Here is a 5832-nt window from a genome sequence, read left to right on the forward strand (position 1 = left end):
GTTTTTTTTATTTCCTTGATTTAATTTACTGTTTAATTGAAGAATCGAAGAACAAATCCTACCGGCTTGTGGAGGAGGGTTCAAGACCATTGTATTACGCATTCAGGTTCTTTAATCGTTATTTAATTTTTAATGTTTTATTCTATTGTTTATTTACATTGCCTGCCTGAAATGAGTCTGTGTATGCATGATAATAATTATTATTTAGTTAGCATGTCTGGCTAATTCGCCTAGGTATCGGTATGTAAAGTAAGCAGAAAAAGGGATCAAGACTAAGTCGGTCTATTCAAACTTAAAATTAGAATCAATCTTTTTATGGTCTTAACTTACAGGTTTAATAACAAGATTTTTTACAAAAGTAAAAGACATAAAGAAGTTGAAACCAACAGAGCGAGAGTTTGAGGTTTTAACTGGACAGTGTAAGTTAGTCATTAAGTCTATCTCAGGGCGAGAGCAAGTTTTAGAATTAATTAAATTCTGACTTTTTTCCAAAAAGTATTTTTAAAGATTGAATGTGAGGACGAGAGTTAAGCATTTAGATTTAATTGTATAACCTAAGTCAACAGAGCGAGAGTTTGAGATAAGGGTGTTTAAAACGGTCAGTATTTTCTTAAAAAGAGTTTCTGCAACTTTATTGTTTTCAAAATATGATTTTTGACTTAATTATAAGTGACAGCTACATTAATATAAGATCATGGTTTCTTCAACAGAGCGAGAGTTTGAGATAAAACCTTTAACCAATAAAGTTAATCGAAACGATTTATTTTAAGACCGAGAGACCGACAAGGAATTGATTCCCTAGTTTTGACGAACTACATACCGATATCCGTTTTATTAATATTTAATCTAGATATTAGTTTAGTTTTTAGCTTCCTTCCCCAAACAATCAACTATCATTCACCTTAGCTTTACGAAGTAACCTTAGATAACGGTATATCGATTCATAAGTCCCTGTGGGATCGATATCTTTTAAAACTACGCGATAGAACTGTGCACTTGCAGTTTGTATCCCATTCTCGACTCACACAGTCGAGCGATCAAGTTTTTGGCGCCGTTGCCGGGGACTTTTATTCAATCGATATCGTAACTCTTCCGTTACGCTGTAGAGACTAGGTTTCTTTTTCCTTCTATTCTTTCTTTCGTTGATTTGTATGCCACGCACTCGCTCTCAAGGCGAACCGCTCTATTTACGAATCAACGATATCGAACTATATCTCCGAGTCTTACGACGAATTCGGGAATATCGTGCTGAAAACAATCTCCCTCCTATAAACCTTCCTGATATCAAAAACATTTTTCCTTCTTTAAACGAGATGGCAGAACCAGCTCGTGCTCTTAGAGATTACGCCGCTCCATCGCAAGATGAACCGCATTCAAGTATTGCTCCGCCCGCAATCGAAGCAAACAACTTTGAACTTAAACCTTCACTGTTGCAGGCTGTGCAACAAAACCAATTCTCTGGAAATCTTACCGAAGATCCAAACCTTCATTTATCCGTATTTGTCCAATACGCTGATACTGTTAAAGCTAATGGTGTCACTTCAGAGGCAATTCGACTTCGTCTTTTTCCTTTCTCATTAAGAGATAGCGCTAGAAGATGGCTTCAATCTCTCCCTTCCAACTCAGTCACAACATGGAACGAGTTGAAGAAAGTTTTTCTTGCCCGATATTTTCCACCAAGCAAAACAGCTATGTTAAGAGCCCAGATAAACGGATTTAAACAGAAAGACAACGAGTCTCTTTTCGAAGCATGGGAAAGATACAAAGACATGATGAGACTTTGCCCACACCATGGTTTGGAAGACTGGTTAGTAATTCGAACATTTTATAATGGTCTCTTATACAATACAAGGTTAACAATAGACGCCGCTGCAGGTGGCGCACTAATGAACAAACCTTATGCTGATGCTTACCAGCTTATCGAGAGCATGGCCCAAAACCACTATCAGTGGGGAACCGAACGAACAACAGTGGAAAAACCTCAACCGAAAACTGGCATGTACGAGATAAGTAACCTTGATCACGTTAATGCAAAAGTGGATGCTTTGGTCCAGAAGATTGAAAGTTTAAACGTATCACCTCCAACCGCCGTGGTTGCTATAACTCAGAATTGCGAGGTCTGTGGAATCCAAGGCCACACTCCTGCGGAATGTCAACTCTTGACTGGAATCCAAACAGAGCAAGTAAACTATGCTCAAGGAAGCCCCTATTCGAATACCTATAACCCAAATTGGAAGAACCATCCAAACTTTTTATATAAGAGTAATAATGCTTTATACGCACCTGGACAGTCTCCGAATCAAACCCCATCTGTACCTCCGGGATATCAGAAACCGAATCCTAACAATAATACCCCTAGAAAATCCAACTTGGAAATCATGATGGAAAACTTTATATCTTCCCAACAACAAACCAATAAAGATTTCTTAAACCAGAACATACACACTGGCGAACAACTTAAACAACTAGCAAGCAAAGTAGATGCCTTGGCTACCCATAACAAAATGTTAGAAACACAAATATCTCAAGTAGCTCAACAACAAGCACCTACTGCTGCACCAACTGGTACATTCCCTGGACAGCCCCAACCTAATCCGAGAAGCCAAGCTCATGCAATTATATTAAGAAGTGGAACGGAAGTGGAAGGACCGTCTGATCCAAGGATAGAAAACCAAAACCCTAAGAAATCTACTGAGGAAGGTGAACCTAAGGAAAAGGAAGAGAGTAATAAGGATACCCTAGAAAAGAAGGAACCTTATGTACCTCCACCACCTTACAAACCACCTATACCTTACCCTCAAAGGCTTGTTAAAACCAAAGATGTAGGCCAATTTAGAAAATTTGTCGATCTCCTTAAACAATTAAACGTTACAATTCCGTTTACCGAAGCTATTACGTAGATGCCCTCATATGCTAAATTCTTAAAAGAAATTCTTTCTAATAAAAGGAAACTTGAGGATAGCGAAACCGTTACACTCCCTGCCGAATGTAGCGCTATAATCCAAAACACGCCCCCTAAACTCAAGGATCCGGGTAGCTTCTCTATACCCTGTCACATAGGAAAATTTGTTATCGACAAAGCCTTATGCGATTTAGGAGCCGGAATTAGCGTTATGCCTTTATCCATATGTAAGAGACTGGAAATGGGAGAATTAAGACCGACCAAAATGTCTGTGCAATTAGCAGATCGTTCCATCAAATATCCTGTAGGAATCCTTGAAAACGTTCCCGTACGCATAGGTCAGTTTTACATTCCCACTGACTTCACAATTATGGACATTAGAGAAGATGATACTACACCTATTATACTAGGAAGACCATTCTTAGCAACTGCCGGTGCAATCATAGACGTAAAACGAGGAAGACTCACCTTCGAAGTAGGTGAAGAGAAAATTGAATTCATTCTTTCCCAATTCTTGAAAGCACCTGCAATAGAAGATACATGTTACTTCATGGATATCATCGATGAATGCATAAAAGAAGCAGAGTCAGGAGAAGACAAATCATCAGACTATCTTTTAGAAGACAAATCTAAGCAATGCTTAGCAATAACACCGGACCCTACGCAGTGTCTTAACAAACCAACCCCTGATTTGAAAACACTTCCCAAAAATCTGAGATATGAATTCCTAGACTTAGAACTTGAACGACCTGTGATAGTCAATGCAGATCTAGGAAGACTCGAAACAGAAAAACTCCTACATATCTTAAGAAAATATCCAACCGCACTAGGATACCACATAACCGATCTTAAAGGAATAAGCCCTTCTATTTGTATGCACCGCATCATGTTAGAAGAAGACGGTAAAACCTCTAGGGAACACCAGAGAAGACTAAATCCGATCTTAAGTGAGGTAGTAAAGAAAGAAATAACCAAGTTATTGGAAGCAGGTATTATATATCCTATATCTGATAGCAAATGGATCAGTCCTGTACACGTTGTACCAAAGAAAGGAGGCATAACCGTTATTGAAAACGAAAAAGGAGAAACTATAACTAAACGAATCGAATCGGGATGGAGAATGTGCATTGATTATAGGAAACTAAACAAAGCAACCCGAAAAGATCATTTCCCTTTACCATTCATTGACCAAATGTTAGAACGATTGGCTAAACATTCACATTTCTGTTATTTAGACGGTTATTCAGGCTTCTTTCAAATACCAATTCACCCTGATGACCAAGAAAAGACAACATTCACCTGCCCCTTTGGTACCTTCGCTTATAGACGAATGCCGTTTGGTCTGTGTAATGCCCCTGCAACTTTTCAAAGATGCATGATGGCAATATTCGCCGACTTTCTCGAAAACATCATGGAAGTATTTATGGATGACTTTTCTGTATACGGACAAAGTTTCGAAGAATGCCTTGAAAACCTGGAAAGAGTTCTTGAGCGATGTGTAAAAGTAAACTTAGTACTTAATTGGGAAAAGTGCCACTTTATGGTACAAGAAGGAATTGTTTTAGGACACATCATCTCGAACAGAGGAATTGAAGTAGACAAAGCCAAAATAGAGGTAATCGAAAATCTTCAACCCCCAAGAACCGTGAGAGAAGTACGAAGCTTTTTAGGACACGCCGGTTTTTATCGACACCAGACTGGAATGAACCTTTCGAAATAATGTGCGATGCCAGCGATTATGCTGTAGGTGCTGTTTTAGGACAAAGAAAGGATAAAAAGCTTCATGTTATATATTACGCTAGCAGAACCCTGGATGAAGCACAGATGAATTATGCCACAACCGAGAAAGAACTCCTAGCAGTGGTATTTGCGCTAGATAAATTTCGTTCTTACTTGGTAGGAGCCAAAATAATAGTTTACACTGATCACGCTGCTATCAGGTACCTTCTAACAAAAAAGGATGCTAAACCTAGACTCCTAAGATGGATCTTGTCACTACAAGAATTCGACTTAGAAATCAAGGACAAGAAAGGAACTGAAAACGTAGTAGCAGACCACCTCTCTAGACTTGAGAACCTTGAACCGGAAAGAACATCAATTAATGATGATTTCTCGTATGACAAACTCATAGCTACTTTGGAAGAGAACAACTCCGACATGCAAGTAGAAACCACCTTAGCTATATCTGTCATACCATGGTACGCTGATCTAGTCAATTATTTAGCTGCCGGAATAGTTCCACCTACTTTATCTTACCAGCAGAAGAAAAGATTCTTCCACGACATAAAAAACTATTACTGGGATGATCCCTTACTTTTCAAAAGAGGCCCCGATGGTATTTTCCGTCGATGTATACCCGAAGAAGAGGTAGAAAATATAATCCAACATTGTCACTCTGCGCCTTATGGTGGACACACAAGTACATCCAAGACCTGCTCTAAAATCCTACAAGCTGGCTTTTATTGGCCAACTATATGGAAGGACGTACATGCGGCTATTAAGGAGTGTGACAGATGTCAACGCACGGGAAACATATCTAGACGTGACGAGATGCCACAAAAAGGTATTTTGGAAGTAGAGATTTTTGACGTGTGGGGGATAGACTTCATGGGACCATTTCCATCCTCCTTCGGTAACAAATACATACTCGTGGCGGTTGACTACGTATCAAAGTGGATCGAAGCTATAGCTTCTCCAACTAATGACACCCGAGTAGTAACTAGACTCTTTAAAAATATAATATTTCCGAGATTTGGCATCCCAAGGATAGTAGTCAGTGATGGTGGATCGCACTTTATATCCAAGGTACTCGAAAAACTACTACTTAAACATGGAGTGAGACATAGGATAGCAACACCTTACCACCCTCAGACCAACGGACAAGTGGAAGTATCTAACAGAGAAATAAAGCAAATACTAGAAAAAACGGT

General features: G+C 39.1%; 1 pseudogene; it reads right to left on the minus strand.

Annotated features, from left to right (window-relative positions):
- Positions 1-1698: 1698 nt before the first annotated feature.
- Positions 1699-1798, minus strand: LOC127077199 (uncharacterized; annotated as a pseudogene).
- Positions 1799-5832: the final 4034 nt, after the last annotated feature.

This window comes from Lathyrus oleraceus, chromosome 4 (assembly GCF_024323335.1).
Source record: "Lathyrus oleraceus cultivar Zhongwan6 chromosome 4, CAAS_Psat_ZW6_1.0, whole genome shotgun sequence".
NCBI classification, from domain to species: domain Eukaryota; kingdom Viridiplantae; phylum Streptophyta; class Magnoliopsida; order Fabales; family Fabaceae; genus Lathyrus; species Lathyrus oleraceus.